The sequence below is a fragment of the Schistocerca cancellata genome, chromosome 2 (assembly GCF_023864275.1).
Source record: "Schistocerca cancellata isolate TAMUIC-IGC-003103 chromosome 2, iqSchCanc2.1, whole genome shotgun sequence".
Classification (NCBI taxonomy): Eukaryota; Metazoa; Arthropoda; class Insecta; order Orthoptera; family Acrididae; genus Schistocerca; species Schistocerca cancellata.
Window position 1 is genome coordinate 1122678666 of NC_064627.1, and position 22283 is coordinate 1122700948.

Here is a 22283-nt window from a genome sequence, read left to right on the forward strand (position 1 = left end):
CAATGCGAACGAGAGGTGACCGAGACGTGTTATCAATGACACCCCATACCATCACGCCGGGTGATATGCCAGTATGGCGATGACGAATACACGCTTCCAATGTGCGTTCACCGCGACGTCGCCAAACACGGATGCGACCATCATAATGCTGTAAATAGAACCTGGATTCATCCGAAAAAAGACGTTTTGCCATTCGTGCACCCAGGTTCGTCGTTGAGTACACCATCGCAGGCGCTCCTGTCTGTGATGCAGCGTCAAGGGTAACCGCAGCCGTGGTCTCCGAGCTGATAGTCCATGCTGCTGCAAACGGTGTCGAACTGTTCGTGCAGACGGTTGTTGTCTTGCAAATGTGCACATCTGTTGACTCGGGGATCGAGATGTGGCTGCACTATCCGTTACAGCCATCCGGATAAGATGTCTGTCATCTCGACTGCTAGTGACACGAGGCCGTTGAGATCCAGCACGGCATTCCGCATTACCCTCCTGAACCCACTGATTCCATATTCTGCCGACAGTCATTGGATCTCGACCAACGCGAGCAGCAATGTCGCTATACCATAAACCACATTCGCGATAGGCTACAATCTGAGCTTTATCAAAGTCGGAAACGTGATGGTACGCATTTCTCCTACTTACACGAGGCATCACAACAACGTTTCACCAAACAACGCCGGTCAACTGCTGTTTTGTGTATGAGAAATCGGTTCGAAACTTTTCTCATATCAGCACTTTTTTGGTGTCGCCACTGTCACCAACCTTGTGTGAATGCTCTGAAAAGCTTATCATTTGCATATCATAGCATCTTCTTCCTGTCGGTTAAATTTCGCGTCTGTAGCACGTCAACTTCGTGGTGTAGCAATTTTAATGGCCAGTAGGGTATTTCAGTTTCAAAGTTACTTTAACATTTAATGACCACAGCATATTTAGGAATTAGATGTGGAGAATAATAATTATTATTTGGAGCATAAGGAGGTTTCTTTAACTGACAAGCAAAACATGGGATTATTGTAAACTCGGACGAACAATCACGAGCGTAACTCTGCAATTGCGCTTTACGTTATGCTTGCGAATTTTACCTTGAATTCCATCTTCAAGCGTAATTAAACCATCTAAACCTCTCCTGGCCGTATATATGAAATCAGGCCTCGAGTGTGGTAAGATCTGCCATCTCCGACGTGAGGGCAGCGTGACACTTCTTCTGCCTCCGATCTCTCGACCACAACTACCGAAATTTTACTCTAACAGACAGACCTGTTCTCACAACAATTCATTGAATCGCGCTCCCATGTTTCGCCCTCATATTGTTGCTATCAATATCTGAGTGCTTATTTATATCCGTAGAAAATCGCAGAATGTTACACGATGCAAAGAATAGCCTTAAGTTTACTACATTGTTTTCGATACCCAATGTAATATTCAATCGATATAATGGAGGGTTCTGACACACTCCTTACAACGTTCAGAGACAATCTTTCTTGCCACCCACTTAACTAAGACGAGCGGAGTAAAGAAATGTGTACTGATTTAAAACGTCTCATATGTAGAGAAGACTTTCACAATACTTAATTAAATCACCTTGCACTTGTTGAAATTGGAGGGGTTAATGCAATAAATCTATAAATATATCTGCAGATACGTTGAGGATATGTTTGCGTACCACAATGATGATTGAGTTAAATTCACTTTGAAATTTATTATATAGGTGTTAAACAATAATAAATGCAGGTAAATAAAATTACTCGACAGTTCCATGACGCTGTTAGACAAAAAATGTCAGTTATCAAGTGCTTCGCGACCATAAATTTTATTAATACTGTCACGGCACTTCGACTCTTTTCACACTCTAGCGGTCTGGGATGGCTCTCTGCAGCCCTCCTAGAGACGTACAAAGGAGAGAACGACATTTCCAAAATTTCTCTGACGTTCGGAGCGAACCCAGTTCATGACTGCAAAATGCTTCTAGGTTTCATTAACGTACTTTTAACTTCTCCACATAATTTTCTGTTAAAGTGACCTTCTTTGTTTCCAATAGAGGGCTGTTTCCCTACGAAACTGCTAATACAAAAATGGTGCTGAAATATAGCCATTCATCATAGTTCTTTGCACACAAAAATATTATAGATACATCTATGACATTTGGCGGTGAAATTTACATTTGTTCTTCAATTCTACTGTTAATAATTTTCGAATGCTAATTTTTGAATGCATGTCAGGAACAGCGGCGAACTGTAACTTATTTAAATAAAAATAATGAGTTGTCATCGCAAATGATGTTTTATTTCATTACCCTTGACTCTTTTAAGTCTTAATAGACAGTCTTCAGACCACAGTGGGACACCATTGGTGACCTGTATCGGTGATGAGCAGACTGTGGTATATGCGAGGAGGCAGCAGTTATCAACTGCACGTCACCTATGTGGGATCGCGACGTGGCTGCACTATCCGTTACAGCCATGCGGATAAGATGCCTGTCATCTTGACTGCTATTGATACGAGGGCGTTTGGATCCATCACTGCGTTCCGTATTACCCTCTTGAACCCCACCGATTCCATATTCTGCTAACAGTCAATGGATCTCGACCAACGCGAGCAACAGTGTCGTGATACGATAAACCGCAATCGCGATAGGCTACAATCCGACCTTTATGAAAGTCGAAAACGTGATGGTACGCATTTCTCCTCCTTACACGAGGCATCACAACAACGTTTCACCTGGCCATGCCGGTCAACTGCTGTTTGTGTATGAGAAATTGGTTGGAAACTTTCCTCATGTCAGCACGTTGAAGGTGTCGCCACCGGCGCCAACCTTGTGTGAATGCCTGAAAAGCTAATCATTTCCATATCAAAGCATCTTCTTCCTGTTGGTTAAATTTCGCGTCTCTAGCACGTCATCTTCGTGGTGTAGCAGTTTTAATGGCCAGTAGTGTACAATTCTCCTGTCAGAATCAAACACAGAACGACACAATTTAAAAAGCCGTATAGCTAATATATATATATATATATATATATATATATATATATATATATATATATATATATATATATATATATATATATATATATATATATGCTTACCAATATTTCTGTGCCAGCCGGAGAGAAAGTTTCAACTTACTGTATTTAAGTCAGTACTCTCCCAAACACATTCATAAATTTTGGTTTCTTGCCTTTATCGTTTTCTTCATCACCACTCACCAGATTATTCGTGAAGATACTGTACTCGCCATGCACCGACGAAAGGGAGTTTCGTAGCTATACTGCCAAAATGAATCCGCAAGTAACTGTACAGTTTTTCGAAGAAAATTCCCTGCAAGCATCAGAGACTGTCTGTCCTGTTCGATCAGCGAAATAAGTGAGGTGAAAGTGGTTTTCGATATTCTTCTGTATGCGCTCTAATATATACGTAGGTGGCAGCTCAGTTGTCGTATATTCTTTTCTGATTGCGTTTTCATAAATTTGGTCAGTAGAGTTTTACGAAAATGATATAGGCTTTCTTGTAGAGTTTCACATTTAAATTGTTCGAGAGTCTCTATTATACGAGTACATTACCATGGGCTACTCTGACTTGTCACTATCACAGTAAAACATAACTGTATTCATTGAGTGTTTCTTGTCATGTCTAATTGATACAGATTTCAAATCCTGGAACCGTACACTAGAAATAGTCTTTAGAGATACACCAAATTTTGCCACATCCATTCCACAAAAACTCTAGGTCTGTACCTCATAATTATTCCATGCGTTTGTACAATTTCATGTAACTTCTTAGTATTACCCACAAAACAAGCTAATGGAAACTGGAAGTATTAAAACAGAAAACACCATTCCAGTATTTGTCAAACGCTGAGGAGACGTTGTCACGTGAGAGGTTTCTAACGATTAAACTTTCGTTGGGGCGTCATATTTGGGCACCTCAGTTTATGGATAGATAGCAAGCAGTCGAATCCTTCATCTATTTCCCAATAGCTTTCTACAAAAAAATCATACCCATGTCCAGTTGGTGTAGAACAAATGGTCCCTGGTGAACAACTCCTAAAGATAAGTACACCTGTATTTGCTATAGCAAGCACGGCTCAGGGGTGTTGAGACGTTATGAAGTTTACTGCAGGGCAGCTGGCTGAGCTGCCTTGGCTCTAACCGAGGCTGTTCCCGGCGGGGTCAGGGATTTTCTCTGCCTCGTGATGACTGGGTGTTGTGTGATGTCCTTAGGTAAGTTAGGTTTAAGTAATTCTCAGTTCCACGGGACGGATGACCTCAGATGTTAAGTCCCACAGTGCTCAGAGCCATTTGAACCATTTTCTAAGCGAGGCTGCTCTACCAGGATAAGCTGTAGGCGAGGCTGGTTCACAGACAGCTCCAGCCTGTGGTGGCAGAGGGTTTCAGGTATGAACCCCACACTGGCGATTGGTTGGCGGCATCTGGTGCTGCCCAGCACCCAGTTGCTGGGTGGCCATGTGGGACTCAGTTCAACCCTCAGCCTACCTGTGTTGGTTCACCTAGACAGGTATGCCTGTGAGGATGACGAGTGAAATACGGCAGCCACGAGGTAGAAGTCTACAGAAAGGAGCATGCCGCCTTCAAGTCCCACCCATTCTGTCCCCAGCAGCATCCAGCTCTGGCAGGTACTCAGCTGCATGGTGGCTGGCGGGAGCTCAGTTCAATTCTCACCTAGGTGGTCCTCTCAGGACGATGGGTGAGCAACGATGGCCTCATGGTGGAAGCCATCTTGGTAACCCACTGATGCTGTTCCCAATGGCATCAGTTACTGACAAGCACCCATTTGCTTGGTGGCTAGTTGGGTCTCAGTTGAGTGCTTGGGCCATTAGTGCTGTGGGTAGTCACCCAGATATTTTGTCCTGTCGGGATAATGGTGTGCATCAGCGCTCTCATGGTCGAAATCCACAAAACAGTGGATGCCAACTTGATGACCCACCGATTCTGTCCGCAGCGGCATACATTCAGGGGTGCGCTTCTCGTTGAATGTTCGCCCCCTGGGGTCATGTACATCATTTGCTGCAATTCAGCCAAAACATCAAAGGCTATGACTCCTACGCAGGTTGTGTGGCAAAACATGGGACCAGGAGATTACGACAAATGGTATGATTATGGCATCAAGCTATTGTGTTACCTCATGGTGATACACTTTCGTTCCATTCAGAATCGAAGTCAGTATGATGTGTGGTTTCCTGGGCACAAATAAACTCTTGTATTCATTGTCGCATGGAAGCCAACACCTTCTGAGTCTCATTTTGAAAATTTTTTTGCCATACTATGATGTATGCTGCATCAGTTCATGAATACTGCTGGCTAATACACTTTTATGAAAATATATGTCTTCACATTGTAGCCCATGCTTGCTCTATGGATGACAAAAAAGGAACTGAAAAGTCTAGTCCGGGATCCATTCATTCCTCAAGACTTTGTGTTATCCTGTGGGAATATGTCATTTGGTACATTAGTTATTAAGGGTATTACAACAAGCGCATAGAGCATTGAGCCTCCCATCAACAATTGCCGTACTAGTTTGTAATTATATCTAACAGCCTCTCATGTCATGCTCCCAGGTATGGAAGAGGTATGCGTCTCAAGTATCAATGCTTCCAGTGACCTTTCACCCCACTGGCGTCGACTGGATTATCACGGAGTAAAACTATATGCGCAGTTGAATACCACAGAATACAGTACAATGTCCAGCAGATGATACGTTTTGCTCATTGTGACAATGACGAAATGCTGTACGCAGCTAAAGTGTTAGAGCACGGTCGGCGAGATCGTATTAGAGAATGACTATCATTATGGCCTGGGGATTAACGTGTTGATCTAGTCTATACAGTAAAACTACTGCAAAGAAACAAAGCGCAGCGGCACACATATGTTGCTGTGTTTCTGTCTACGCGGCCTTACAATGGACGGGGCAAAAAGGCCGGATGCAACAAATCGACCGAAAAACTCGCTTTTATCGGCTATCGAGTCTGAGTCGTCGTTTATCGATAGCCATTACTCCAACTCCGGGCTGCCGCCGAATTGTGCGAGTCAGCTGAAGCGATCACGCGCATGATTTGCTGCGTCAGGCGGGGTCACACGGGGCACATCCATCAGATACCTCTCCTGCACCGCCCCCCCCCCCCCCCGACCTTCTGCCACCCAACTGCTGCCTGCGGAGACAATACGTACAGTACGTGACGAGGGCGCAAATGTCGTGGCTCATGGCCTTTTCTTCAGAAGGACGGCCCTCTTCTGGCACAGAAACTGCATACATCCTTCTGGCACCTAAATCTTTACTTGAAAGCAGTCTGTTTAGCTTTCTGTGGCATGTTGCAGAGCAGGGTAAATGCAACTTTAAAAGAATTTGCAATTGCGAACTATAAACTGTGGAATGTAATTACGGCAATAAAAATTTCTGCCGGACCGGGTCTCGGACCTGGATTTCCCTCTTATCGCGAGCGGTCGCCTTACCATTTGGGTATCGGTGTACGACTCAGGACGAAATCAAAACTTCCATGTCGTCTACGACCTGTACTCGTACATCCATTACGTGCAAGGGTTGTTTGGAATGTAAAGAACGATCGGTCGCGAAATGGAAACCACAGTGAAATCAAAACTGTTTTCTTTGCACATTTAGCTACACCTTCCAGGCACTTCTCTGCATAGTCACCGCTCCGACTTAAACATTTGTCCGAGCATTATACCAAATTTCCAGCACCATCGTCATAGAAGGCAGCTGCCTGTGCTTTCCGACAATTCTCTACGCTGATCTGCAGCGCGTAGCCGGCGACGAAGTGTTGTCTTCGTATTCATCGTTTCATGCCAACAGAGATGATACTCGGGACGAGCCAATTAGGGCTGTGTTGTGGGTGACCGAACACTTCCCATCTAAAAGGCTGCAGGAGTGTCTTCACTGCCCCTGCAGAGTGCGGCTGAGAATTGCCATGAAGTAAGAAGTGCGTGGCAGTTGTGTTATGTGGGCTGCATTCATTAAGGCGTAGCCTCTCAGCGGGTCCTCCTACTTGGCGGGAGACGTTGTTGTTCGAGGCACCTTTAATCGCTCACAGTGCGCTCACAACTGAAAATAGCGTCTTGATGCGATCGACGGGCATACTAGAGACACTACCCAACATATCTGTGAAAAGCCTCGTCGGATTTTCACAGTGGTTTCCATTTCGCGACCGATCGTTCCTCGCTTTCCGAATACCCCTCGTATATTCCCGTACAGATCAGACGTTCTTCTTGAAAATCGCTTGCCCGGTAATGGCAGATAAATACGATAGTGCAGTGCCTGTCTTATTTTGATTACGAAGTTGAGATCCTTTGGACATAAATGTATGTGCAAAGGAACTTTACATCGTAATCAAAATAACACAGGCACTGCAATATCGTATTTATGGGCCCAGAATTAGTTTGCAGTTAAGGTTCTAAGGCAAAACTGCATTCGGGAGGACTAGAATTCACATACCTTCTGAGTGTAACGGAACATATTAAAGGCTTTACTGTACCGAAGTATGCGATACCCTCCAAATTCAACCAGTTTAACGAGTATTTATGATTATAGCAAAGGTATTGTGTATGTTAACAATGATTGCATAACATGTCTCCATAAACAGTCAACCCATTAAATTATACTGAGTAACTGACCCACACAAAAGTTTATATCACTTGATCACTGATACAGCAAATGTCATCATGTAAAAACACTAAATTCATCTTAAATAATTAATATGAAGTACGAAAAATAGTGGCCAACTTAGGTATTTTGGATCTCCTTAAATAAAAATCACCCAGTGAACCCTATTTGTTCACTAGGAGCGTTTTCACTCAGTATTCACGAAATCAATCCTATTTTAGACGAAAACCAATGTAATTCTTAATAATTCATGTTATTTACTTATTTATGCAAATTAGAGAAGTCAATTGACAAACTTCTAAAAAACGGCCTTTTTGTAACAAAGAATTATTCTGTCAAGTCAACAAATCTGTCTGTCATTTTAATAACATGTTAAATTATGTCACTCGATGCAAATTAATAACTTTTCTGCACAAATTATGATAACAGATGTACATGTGACTTGTAAACTATATCTCTTTTTAGTAGTTCTTTGACAATGTTATAAATACGAGCAGCAAGAAGGGTCGAAAGGCAGTCGGAATGTCACCTTGGTACAGTGTGTTTGTGTGTTATTGTTTGAGATGGATAAACAATGCAAATAACATGTAAAGGAAGTTGTGTTGGTCATGGTCTTTGGTGGACAGTGGAATAAATATGGCCACCAGAATAATAAATATTTGAAGTTTACATATTTGTTGGTTTCGCTCGTTCTTTATCATCAAAAGCACATAAAAACACGGGACCTCATGTTTTTAACCCTAGACAACCAGATGTAGAGCCAGCATCAGCATCGAGAGACAGCAGCGATCCAGCAAGTAGCAGCGATTACCACAACACAATGCATTTTAATGGCGCCAACCTAACATCAAGTGCTAACAAGCTCCGTAAATGGGAGTGAAATAGTGCGATTATAGCAATTAGCAATATCTACGACCAGGCGACCATTACATGAGCCATCCTTATTACAGTTTCTGATCTCACTAAATCATTTCAAGCAAAGTGTTGCCATGGCCCACTCATTCCCCAAATGTTTCAACTGAGCAAGCTGCTAGCCCTTAACGCCTTGCATGTCCACAAGACTTAAACCATTACCTTCGTCAGCTCTACTTTGAAGGAACACTAAATGACACGACCACTAAACGAAATATACGAGGGCTGTCCAGAAAGTAAGTTCCGATCGGTGGCGAAATGCAAACCACTGGGAAAAACTATCAAAGCTTTACACAGATGTGTTGGGCAGTGTCTCTAGTATGCCCATCGATCGGGTCGCGTCTCTCTTTTCAGTTTTGAGTGAACAGTGAGCACGTAAAGATGCGTAGGAAATATCGTCTCCCGCCAAGTAAGAGGGCCTAGCTAGAGATTTCACCTGTGTCATGCAGCCCACATAACACAACTGTCGAGCAGTTCCTTCTTCATGCTAATTCTCGGCCGCACACTGCAGGGGCAATGAAGACGCTCCTGCAGTGTTTACGATGAGAAGTGTTTGGTCACCCACAACACAGTCCGTAATTGGCTCCCCCTGAGTCTCATCTCCGCTCACAAGAATCGCAGGCTATGAAGACAAAATTTTTCCACCGACAACGAGAAGCAGATCAGTGCAGATAACTGGCCAAAAGCACAGCCGGCTGCTTTCTATGACGAGGATATTGGAAAGTTGATACAACACTACTACAGGAGTCGAAGTTGGAGTGGCGACTATGAAGAGAAGTAGGTGAAAGCTGTACCTGACTGTTGCAAATAAAACGTTTCTGGTTTTCACTGTGGTTTCCATTTCGCGGCCGCTTGGAAATTACTTTCTGGACAGCCCTCGTATCTTTACACACACAGCCAGTTGGTTGTCGATAAACCTTTACTTGGTGATTTTTCTGGCGTTTCACCAGTACGAGTGGTTGCCTTTGTCAAAGGTTCACCCCCGATTGCTGGTGGCGGTCTGGATTCGCCCTGTGGCAGCACTTACATTTATCCCTTGTTACCTGAAACGGCCGTTCGCAGCGACACGGGAATGTAGGATCCGCTATCTTGCAGATACCAAGGGGAGACCCACAACAGTAATGACCACGGAAATGCTTTTGAGACGTTGATGAGGCAAGTAATGTTTGAAAAATCCTCGGCCTACCCATCAAATACCTGTCCTAGTCCAATATAAGTTTACCAACTAAAAGAAGATTCCTTTGCTATGTCACATATCAAATTTTCCAATATTGTCTTCTTTTGTATCGGTTATTTGAGTTTTATGTATCCAAGGTGTACATATTTTGAAAAATGGATAAATAGAGCAAGTGTGAGGTCATACAATACCTGCTGAAAAAGGGCGTGAGTGCACAGCGCATCCATAGTGACGTGACGGTAACATTCAGATTTCCACTGTGAAAAAGTGAGTGGCGGAATTCAAAGTGGGCAACACCTCTATTCAAAGATGAGCTTTGCAGTGGAAGGCCAGTAGGTGGAAAAGTACTGTAATCCTGGATATCATCATGGCAGACCGACATGTGACAGAACACTACATTACTGAAAGAGCGGGCATATCTCAGGATCGTGTTGGATGCATCATAAGAGATGTGCTTGACATGCACAAGCTCTTATGTCGATGGGTCCCAAGATTGTTGATAGCAGAAAACAATGACCAGAGACATGTCATGTGCATCGAAAACGTGACCCTTTTTGAGGCAGAGCCTAGGACATTTCTCAGACGTTTTGTGACCATAAATGAATCACGGGTTCGCCACTTTCAACCCGAATCCAAAGTATTATCGAGAAAGTGGAAATATCCCTCCTCACCCACCCGCAAGAAGTTCAAGTCACTCACATCAGCTAGCAAAATGACGGTCACTGTTTTTTGGGATTCGAGTGGTGACATCCTGGATGAATACCTCAAGAAAGGTGAAACAGTGAAAGGAGCATATTATTCTGCTCAACAAATGGACTTGAGGGTGGCCATCAAAGTGAAACGCATTGGCATGTGCACAAAACGAGTGCTCTTTCACCAGGACATGCTCCAGCTTTCGGACTGTGGCTTCGAACTGCTTTGTCAGCCTCCTTGCTTCTCCCCATCTTACTTTCATCTCTTCCCTAAGCGTAAAAAACAGATAGTTGAGAACTATTTTAGATCAGATGATGATGTCATGGGTGCCGCGGAGGACTTTTTTGCCGTGCAAGGAAAAGAATTAAACAACGAGAGTATAATGAGCCTGCAGCACCGCAGGCAAAATTGTGTGACTTTAGGGGACTACGTTGAAAAACAGTCATAAACATTTGGACAACTGACCACCTTTATCGGCTGGGCCGAGAACTTTTCTGTCACATACAGCTTCCGGTCGTGCAGTCGACTCTAGGCCGCCACTAACAACGCAAAACGAATCGTTGACAATGTCAGCACTCACGAAACTTGCAAAAAATCCGTCACCCAAGGCTTAAGTGACATCACGGCATGAAGAGGGGTCCAACAACAGAATTATGTGCCATAGTCACGGTTAAAAGAAAAAAATTCTCATCAGTGGATCCTGCAAGTTGTAGGATCTCGATGGGAAGAAGAAGCAGGAAGAATAAGAATCTGAAGAAGGATTCTCTTAACGGTTATCCTCATCTTAACTGGAGAGGGCATTTTTCAGCAGAGCAGTTGACCTTTCCGTACTACTAGAATTCAGCTACATGTGTTCAAGGGCCAAGATGTTCATAATACTGTCCTGGCTCCCATAATGTGTCGAAAATCAATCCTGGAGAACACAATTTTAATTCCAATTAATTTCATCCCAGAAAACATTTAATTTCCGCTCAACCCCGTAGAAACTGCGAACTCAGTTCACCACAGTACTTCCTTTCTCGAACGGAAGGGCCCTGTTCTCATTCATTTCAAAGACATCGCCTGTAATTTCAACAGTGTCCGAAGATTTCACAGCGTCTCCGCGATGCCTTTCAGTCGTAGGTAATTGGTGCGCGTCACCATTCACGGCAATAGCTCTATCTTCTTGAAGGTTGTCTTTCTCGCCTCTGTTCAGTTAATAGCTACAGTTTAATCCCCTTGTCCTTTCCGCGAGATTAGCACTCGCAAGAGAAGGTCTCTGTTCTGTATCCATCCAGCTGTACTCCTTTGCCCGCAACTGGAAATGAATTCCCTGAAATTACAAAGCTAATACTACACTCCCGAAAATTGAAATAAGAACACCGTGAATTCATTGTCCCAGGAAGGGGAAACTTTATTGACACGTTCCTGGGGTCAGATACATCACATGATCACACTGACAGAACCACAAGCACGTAGACACAGGCAACAGAGCATGCACAATGTCGGCACTAGTACAGTGTATATCCACCTTTCGCAGCAATGCAGGCTGCTATTCTCCCATGGAGACGATCGTAGAGATGCTGGATGTAGTCCTGTGGAACGGCTTGCCATGACATTTCCACCTGGCGCCTCAGTTGGACCAGCGTTCGTGCTGGACGTGCAGACCGCGTGAAACGACGCTTCATCCAGTCCCAAACATGCTCAATGGGGGACAGATCCGGAGATCTTGCTGGCCAGGGTAGTTGACTTACACCTTCTAGAGCACGTTGGGTGGCACGGGATACATGCGGACGTGCATTGTCCTGTTGGAACAGCAAGTTCCCTTGCCGGTCTAGGAATGGTAGAACGATGGGTTCGCTGATGGTTTGGATGTACCGTGCACTATTCAGTGTCCCCTCGACGATCACCAGTGGTGTACGGCCAGTGTAGGAGATCGCTCCCCACACCATGATGCCGGGTGTTGGCCCTGTGTGCCTCGGTCGTATGCAGTCCTGATTGTGGCGCTCACCTGCACGGCGCCAAACACGCATACGACCATCATTGGCACCAAGGCAGAAGCGACTCTCATCGCTGAAGACGACACGTCTCCATTCGTCCCTCCATTCACGGCTGTCGCGACACCACTGGAGGCGGGCTGCACGATGTTGGGGCGTGAGCGGAAGACGGCCTAACGGTGTGCGGGACCGTAGCCCAGCTTCATGGAGACGGTTGCGAATGGTCCTCGCCGATACCCCAGGAGCAACAGTGTCCCTAATTTGCTGGGAAGTGGCGGTGCGGTCCCCTACGGCACTGCGTAGGATCCTACGGTCTTGGCGTGCATCCGTGCGTCGCTGCGGTCCGGTCCCAGGTCGACGGGCTCGTGCACCTTCCGCCGACCACTGGCGACAACATCGATGTACTGTGGAGACCTCATGTCCCACGTGTTGTGCAATTCGGCGGTACGTCCACCCGGCCTCCCGCATGCCCACTATATGCCCTCGCTCAAAGTCCGTCAGCTGCACATACGGTTCACGTACACGCTGTCGCGGCATGCTACCAGTGTTAAAGACTGCGATGGAGCTCCGTATGCCACGGCAAACTGGCTGACACTGACGGCGGCGGTGCACAAATGCTGCGCAGCTAGCGCCATTCGACGGCCAACACCGCGGTTCCTGGTGTGTCCGCTGTGCCGTGCGTGTGATCATTGCTTGTACAGCCCTCTCGCAGTGTCCGGAGCAAGTATGGTGGGTCTGACACACCGGTGTCAATGTGTTCTTTTTTCCATTTCAGGAGTGTATTTCATTAGGTTTAATGCAACAAGTTCAATGCACACTTACCATAAAGTTCATTGTAAATGTCGGCTTCCCTGTTTTCTTTCTGAACTCTCATTTTCTCTCGCCTTCTAACCCTTCGAATGCAGGAAAATTAATGTTTAATTTCTGTCAACGACGAGGTATAAGATCGAACTTCAGTTATATGAGGCAAATAATCGTCTGTGGCGTTTATAGGAACTACACTGGCATACGTATTTTTAGGAAAATCAGTGTGGCAAAACAGAGATTCATAATCTGCTACTCCAGAGTATTCGTACGAGACCACTTCATTAATCACAGTTGTCATCTCTGTGAAATTGTTTCTTTGAATTTACGCAAACACATGCCATTTAATTATATCACTGCCCAGATAGACATTCGTCAGCAACTGAACGTGGGCAACATTTGATTCAGTACAGTATCAGTGCTTATGAATGAAACTACGATCGTACGGTGTATCAAAAGAAATTTGTGGCTGTATCGAAGATGTTTTGTTTGGGAGGACGCATCATGCTATCTTGGCTGGAGGGTCACCAGCAGACGGTGAAGCAACCTGAGCTTGTTCCAGGGAAGTATACTGGACAGCTTGCTCTTCATGTTCTCTATTAAAGACCTGGCAGCCAATAATAGGCTCAGTCTTTGCCAGGTACTAATATTACCTTTAGTGACGTCCTCTCTGAAAAATTCCGAACAAATATTCAGTCATATCTTGCTAAGATTTTAAAATAGTGCAAAGATTTGGAACTAGCTTTTAACTTTCAGTGCACTTCACAAAGCTTGAGAACATAGTTTTCTACGACTACGGTATCACTTGAAACGTCCCCTTAGAAAAATTATACATGACGGTGCTTAAACTGACACACAATATTTTTAGCGCAACGGAATCTGACTTTCAATAATCCCTACAAAAGAATGGCCCTGAGTAACATTAACCTATACCTTTCACAAATCACTTGCCTCACAAAAATCTTCGTTACTCAAGCTACTGCAATACAGCCAGCGCCACTACTGCCAGCTAAACTACTGAAGGCACTAACTACTGATAGGCATAGTTAGCAAATGAAAGATTTTGATAGAGAAGAAACAATGTATTTACCTTAATAGTGTTCAAAAGTCATAATATATATATATCAGTTCATGACATCCTGTCTTACAAATTTACTGCCTCTGTCCAGATCATCCGCTCTCAAAACTCCGCCATCTCATTCCCCATATCCACCACTGCTGGCGGCTCACCTCCAACTGCGCAACGCTACGCGCTGTTAACAGCCTACTGCCCAACACTACAATAGCAAATTCCAACAATGCCACCCAGCCACAGACTGCACACAGCACAGCCAGTGATTTTCATACAGAGCGCTAGGTGGCGGTGGCGATACCAATATAAGAACCTAAACAGCCTACTTACACACTGAGTCACGACTGAAATCAGAAGACCCATACAAATGACTGGATGTAACAATTTGTATGAAGTGTAATCATCACACGGGATCAGCCGTAACGAAAGCAGGTGACAGACTTCACCTCATGATGGAAACATGCAGTTAGTCTATAAAAGAGATTGCTCAAAAACTACCCCTTTCTCTCGCCTGCTTGGGACACGTATCAAACAGGCTCTTGAACGTATACAAAGAAGGGCAGTACCTACACTGACGAAAAAAAATCGCAACACCAAAAAATAGTTAATTTAGAGTTATGAAATTTCGGTAATACATTTGTCTAGGTAACATATATAGATGATTAACATTGTAAGAGAATGTTACTGAACTACTAGGGACCCGTACCAAAGAGGACAGTCAAGGTTACCCAGCGTATACAAGGAAGAGCAGTACCTATACTGACACAAAAAAAAAAACGTGAAACCAAAACTTAATTAATGTAGAGCAATTAAATTTCAGAAACACATTTGTCTAGGTAAGATACAGCTTTTTAAGTGGTTGTTATTATAAGATCACAGATTGTAAGTCCGATATAAGCCATTCCAAATGTCAAGTACTGGTACATTAATGACCGGTGTAGCCGACAGACTGTTGAATGCAAGCGCACAAACGAGCGTGCATTATGTTTCACAGGTGCCGGACGTCACTTCGTGGGTTGGAGTTCGATGCTAGTTGCACTTGGTTCGTCAATACAGGTACGCTTAGTGCTGTTTGTAAATGACGCTGGTGTTGTCGTTCCACTGTGTTCCATATGTGCTCGACTGGAGACTGTTTTGGTGATCGAGCAAGCCAAGTGAATGTGTCGACACTCTCAGAGGATGTTGGAGTACAACAGCGGTCTGTAGGCGAGCGTTATCTTGTTGGAAAATACCCCCTCGAATGCTGTTCATGGTATGGCAGCACAACAGGTGGAATGACCAGATGGACGTACAAAAATGCAGTTCATGGGAAATTGCATCCCAGACCAGAAGCAGGTCCGATGTGTCAAGCACGCAGACAGACTGCTTCCAGACCCCCAATTCGCCTCCTTCCAACCAACACACGGCCACAACTGGTACCGATACAGAACCAGCTTCATAATAAAGCACAACAGACCTCTACACTGCCCTCTACTGCGCTTTCGACTGACACCACACATCATCGTTCAGAAGTAGAAACACGCCTATCAACTGTGATTTATGTCGCACAACTCCTTCTGTGTGTTGCGTTTTTTTCCGTTAGTGTATGTTTGTTTGATCCTTGGGAAATGTCACGGAAATATTAAACATTTCATCTGGTAGGCGTCTGAATATAGACGCCATCAATCCCTCCAAAGCTTACCTTAAAAGTTTCGAGTAACAACAGTAAGTAAAGGAATATGAGTGTGCAGTGTGAAGAAAAAGTGTCGCACTTGGAGGTCGTCAAGCAATTCCTCGTCCACATTCAAACCAAAGTTCGTGTAGCAAAATAAGGTCGGATGCATTTTGAAAACACGTGTATGAAAACGAGGAGATGACAACACTGTTACATCTCGTAGCGAACCGGACTGTACAAAAGAACGTGTATCACCCACCGTCAAAGCTCACTGAATAAACGGCTGGGACATGAAACCAACTTCTGCCATTGTAGTATGGTTTGAATCCGCATGAGATTCTTTTTTTTTATTTTATAGACGTCCGTTCCCTAGTTCTACTCGTTTAGATACAGGACATCTTTATGTCCCATGACAATATTCTGTACCAATAATTTATCATCATTGGGATGTATCAAACTGCATGGACGTGTCTACTGACGGCGCAGTGCAAAACCATAACTGGTCCTGTCAGGTTCATGTAGGGCAACTGTAACCTACTCCTCACTTATCGACCTTAATGACAGTGAAAAATTAAACCGCGTGTACCTAATGGAAATTTGGGAAAAGCAATCGTCACCGAAGTTAATCTGTCGGTAAAGAGGGAGGAAAGGGTTACATCTAAAGGAAAGGAAAAATGCAAATGAAACTGGTGGAAATTAATTTTGAAAAGGGGTAAAGTTAATAAAGAAAGTAAATGTGCGGCCGTTACGTTAACAATTAACTAGCGTTAATTAGATATTTGAGATTTGGGGGAATTTACGGTCGCCAGTCCTATGGACAATTACTATAGTAACTGAAAAAGAAAGGTTATTACACATATAATTAGCACTAGAAGCGTGGCAACTGAAGGTTGACACGTGTAGTGTGAAAACTGAAAGTCTGTCAGAAGTAATAAATTTCGCTACACTCAGACTTAATTTAGCAAAGGAATTAATAAAACCGGAAAATCGAAAGTTAATTTAGTGACTGAAGTTAATAGTGAGCTTTCTTTTTGAAGCACATCGAAATTCAGTAAAATACGGTTAGTCTTGGACTACCTCAACAATCACTTCCAAAGCTACTTGAATCTACGCAATTTAGAAATAAGAGATTTAACTTTGAACTAGAATTTATGATTCTGAACAATTAACAATAGTAAAATTTAGTACGTACCAAGCTGAGCTGAAGTCACAGGTAAGCTAAAATACGGTAACAAAACTCGCTCTCTTAATTTGTGCTTGTGTAATCTAAATATTGTAGCCAGCTATGAATACCTTAACTGAACTTTGAAATTAAAGCAGCGGAATCGAACGATATTACTTTAATGCTGGCGTTTCAATTTCAACGACACTCGGGTTCATTCCGGAAAAGGAAGGGACCCTGCTTGGTAATGAAATTGAGACAATGAGTAACAAAGGTTCATGCTACGTTGCTGTAATTTAGTGAGAAAAATTTAACAGTTTGAAAAGCTGAGGTCTGCCATACAGTTCTAAAACTTTACTTGCTTCCAGTCTTCCTTGTTGGTTGATTGAAGGTTTGAAGCCGTCGATCGAGGAGGTGGCGACAGTCACTCATTGTCGGCCGTCGCTGTTGCAGAATCTGGATGTTGGCGCGCCTTCTTCTCGACACGGTCTCCAGCCGAAACGGGCTCTTGATGTGTGCCAGCTAACGCTCCCCTCCGCGACACCATGTCAGAGGCTAACATAGCAAGTCGAGCGCAATTACATGCTGCCAAACCCCGAAAGCGCGGCAACTCGCGGGAGCTTCACACAACACACCTGCTCCACTGCCCTCCTCCAGCCAGACTCTCTCTGCCCGCGCTCCACGCGGCAGAGTTAACACTACCAAAGATCCTAAACACTTTGGTTCTCCACACGACCTATCGATGTATTCGTTCGATAGCATAGTTTTCCCTAGGCCTGACCCAGCGTATAAATACAAATAATATTCACAAAACAAACCAATTATACATCGACATAAATGCATATATATACAAATAGTAAAACAATTACAATATATAAAGACACAGAAACGTCATATCTTCAGGTAACAAAATAAGGAAAAAAATTTGCAGTGCAATAGATGGAAATAGGAGGATATGCATTTCCGGCGTTACACAACTTCCCGATGGAATAGACATATGATGAATAGGTCTATAAGCTTTTGGTGCCGGGTGCATTCAATTACCATGCTGCTGCTGCTGTTCTTGCGTATGCTGCACGGTTCCCTCAAAGGCACCATCCAGATTAGAATGTTTTGACTTGCTTGGAGCAACGAGCAACGCCTTTGGGAAACTGGTAATCTTTGCCCACAAATAACGGACGGAGGTCATCCAAGGACTAGACATCTTCCACAAAAAGAGGACGAGATTCTTGCAACTGCTCAGCAATTACCTCGGAGAAGTACCTGTGCAAGGCAGTTCCAGGTATCGCAGAGACTGGTTGTTGAAGTGTTGTACGATGAAGAACTGCATTTACGCCAGCGCCCAGAAGACCGCATTCGACAAGTACAGCTTTGTGAATGGCTTTTGCAGCAAATGAGAGATAATAAAAATTCTGTAAATAACTTGATACGAACTGACGAATCCAGATTCAGTCGTGAAGGTATTTTCAACATTCGCAACAGCCATTATTGGTCCAAACACAACCCATATGTAACCCGTGTGGCATAAACCCATGGTGAAATCGTGAGCAGAGTGCTCTTGGGCCCTTACCTATTACCCGACAAGTTAAATGCGCCCCTGTACTGTTCGTTTCTTCGCATTACTTTCCCCAACGCATTGGACAACGTTCCACTTGGTGTTCGGTCACAGGTATGGTTTCAGCACGATGGTGAACTGCTACACTCTGGAATAAATGTGCGTAACTATTCAAGTGATACGAGGTGCATTCAAGTTCTAAGGCCTCCGATTTTTTTCTAATTAACTACTCACCCGAATTCGATGAAACTGGCGTTACTTCTCGACGTAATCGCCCTGCAGACGTACACATTTTTCACAATGCTGACGCCATGATTCCATGGCAGCGGCGAAGGCTTCTTTAGGACTCTGTTTTGACCACTGGAAAATCGCTGAGGCAATAGCAGCACGGCTGATGAATGTGCGGCCACGGAGAGTGTCTTTCATTGTTGCAAAAAGCCAAAAGTCACTAGGAGCCAGGTCAGGTGAGTAGGGAGCATGAGGAATCACTTCAAAGTTGTTATCACGAAGAAACTGTTGCGTAACGTTAGCTCGATGTGCGGGTGCGTTGTCTTGGTGAAACAGCACACGCGTAGCCCTTCCCAGGCGTTTTTGTTGCAGTGCAGGAAGGAATTTGTTCTTCAAAACATTTTCGTAGGATGCACCTGTTACGTAGTGCCATTCGGAACTGGGTAATGGGTAAGGATTACGCCATCGCTGTCCCAGAACAAGGACACCATCATTTTTTCAGCACTGGCGGTTACTCGAAATTTATTTGGTGGCGGTGAATCTGTGTGCTTCCATTGAGCTGACTGGCGCTTTGTTTCTGGATTGAAAAATGGCATCCACGTCTCATCCATTGTCACAACCGACGAAAAAAAAGTCCCATTCATGCTGTCGTTGCGCGTCAACATTGCTTAGCAACATGCCACACGGGCAGCCATGTTGTCGTCCGTCACCATTCGTGGCACCCACCTGGATGACACTTTTCGCATTTTCAGGTCGTCATGCAGGATTGTCTGCACAGAACCCACAGAAATGCCAACTCTGGAGGCGATCCGTTCAACAGTCATTCGGCGATCCCCCAAAACAATTCTCTCCACTTTCTCGGTCATGTCGTCAGACCGGCTTGTGCGAGCCCAAGGATGTTTCGGTTTGTTGTCACACGATGTTCTGCCTTCATTAAACTGTCGCACCCACGAACGCACTTTCGACACATCCATAACTCCATCACCACATGTCTCCTTCAACTGCCGATGAATTTCAATTGGTTTCACACCACGCAAATTCTGAAAACGAATGATTGCACGCTGTTCAAGTAAGGAAAACGTCGCCATTTTAAGTATATAAAACAGTTCTCATTCTCGCCGCTGGCGGTAAAATTCCATCTGCCGTACGGTGCTGCCATCTCTGGGACGTATTGACAATGAACACGGCCTCATTTTAAAACAATGCGCATGTTTCTATCTCTTTCCAGTCCGGAGAAAAAAAATCGGAGGCCTTAGAACTTGAATGCACCTCGTGCATTTCCAGGGAAATGAATTGGTCTTTGAAGCCCATTGTTCTGTCCTCCATGTTCCCTGGACCTTAATCCAATAGATCTTTATTTGTGAGGACACTTAAACAACTTTATAGTACTCGACCCATGGATGCACGCAGTCTATGAGCTCGAGTGCATGCCGCTGCAGCAACGGTGGATACACGTGTGTTGTGTAGTGACTAGCATAATATGACCCAGTGAGTAGTGAAATGTTTGCAAGTGCAAGTTGGTGGTTTTTTGATCGTGGCTGAAGTGAACGTTGCTCGTACATGTAAGTAACAGCTCTGTGAAGATAAGGCTGCACGTCAGACGGACAGTATGGAATTATTGTGCGTAGCATAATGTGCTATCTAATGTAGTCTCCCTATTGTGTTTTTCGTACATCTTTGGATACAGATTATGTTACTATATTCGCTATTATTTTCTGTTGGCTTTATTCGTGTCATGAACGTAACAGCGTGATAGTTTACGTCAGCAGTACGCTCATGTTATATACACTCCTGGAAATGGAAAAAAGAACACATTGACACCGGTGTGTCAGACCCACCATACTTGCTCCGGACACTGCAAGAGGGCTGTACAAGCAATGATCACACGCACGGCACAGCGGACACACCAGGAACTGCGGTGTTGGCCGTCGAATGGTGCTAGCTGCGCAGCATTTGTGCACCGCCGCCGTCAGTGGCAGCCAGTTTGCCGTGGCATACAGAGCTCCATCGCAGTCTTTAACACTGGTAGCATGCCGCGACAGCGTGGACGTGAACCGTATGTGCAGTTGACGGACTTTGAGCGAGGGCGTATAGTGGGCATGCGGGAGGCCGGGTGGACGTACCGCCGAATTGCTCAACACGTGGGGCGTGAGGTCTCCACAGTACATCAATGTTGTCGCCAGTGGTCGGCGGAAGGTGCACGTGCCCGTCGACCTGGGACTGGACCGCAGCGACGCACGGATGCACGCCAAGACCGTAGGATCCTACGCAGTGCCGTAGGGGACCGCACCGCCACTTCCCAGCAAATTAGGGACACTGTTGCTCCTGGGGTATCGGCGAGGACCATTCGCAACCGTCTCCATGAAGCTGGGCTACGGTCCCGCACACCGTTAGGCCGTCTTTCGCTCACGCCCCAACATCGTGCAGCCCGCCTCCAGTGGTGTCGCGACAGGCGTGAATGGAGGGACGAATGGAGACGTGTCGTCTTCAGCGATCAGAGTCGCTTCTGCCTTGGTGCCAATGATGGCCGTATGCGTGTTTGGCGCCGTGCAGGTGAGCGCCACAATCAGGACTGCATACGACCGAGGCACACAGGGCCAACACCCGGCATCATGGTGTGGGGAGCGATCTCCTACACTGGCCGTACACCACTGGTGATCGTCGAGGAGACACTGAATAGTGCACGGTATATCCAAATCGTCATCGAACCCATCGTTCTACCATTCCTAGACCGGCAAGGGAACTTGCTGTTCCAACAGGACAATGCACGTCCGCATGTATCCCGTGCCACCCAACGTGCTCTAGAAGGTGTAAGTCAACTACCATGGCCAGCAAGATCTCCGGATCTGTCCCCCATTGAGCATGTTTGGGACTGGATGAAGCGTCGTCTTACGCGGTCTGCACGTCCAGCACGAACGCTGGTCCAACTGAGGCGCCAGGTGGAAATGGCATGGCAAGCCGTTCCACAGGACTACATCCAGCATCTCTACGATCGTCTCCATGGGAGAATAGCAGCCTGCATTGCTGCGAAAGGTGGATATACACTGTACTAGTGCCGACATTGTGCATGCTCTGTTGCCTGTGTCTATGTGCCTGTGGTTCTGTCAGTGTGATCATGTGATGTATCTGACCCCAGGAATGTGTCAATAAAGTTTCCCCTTCCTGGGACAATGTATTCACGGTGTTCTTATTTCAATTTCCAGGAGTGTATTAGCGTTTAAACAAAGATAATAGTAACAGCAAGAAATACACAAGATACCGCATTGTGAAGGCGTAAATTGGATGCTTTAACTGTAAGAAAAATGTTTGATGCGAACGCAACTCGAACATCGGAAAGTCTGCATATCCGTTCCCCACGACGTTACCTCGTCTCACTTAGCTAATGGGACACTTCTGGAACAGCGCAGTGTTCGTGCTACCTGCTCTTGG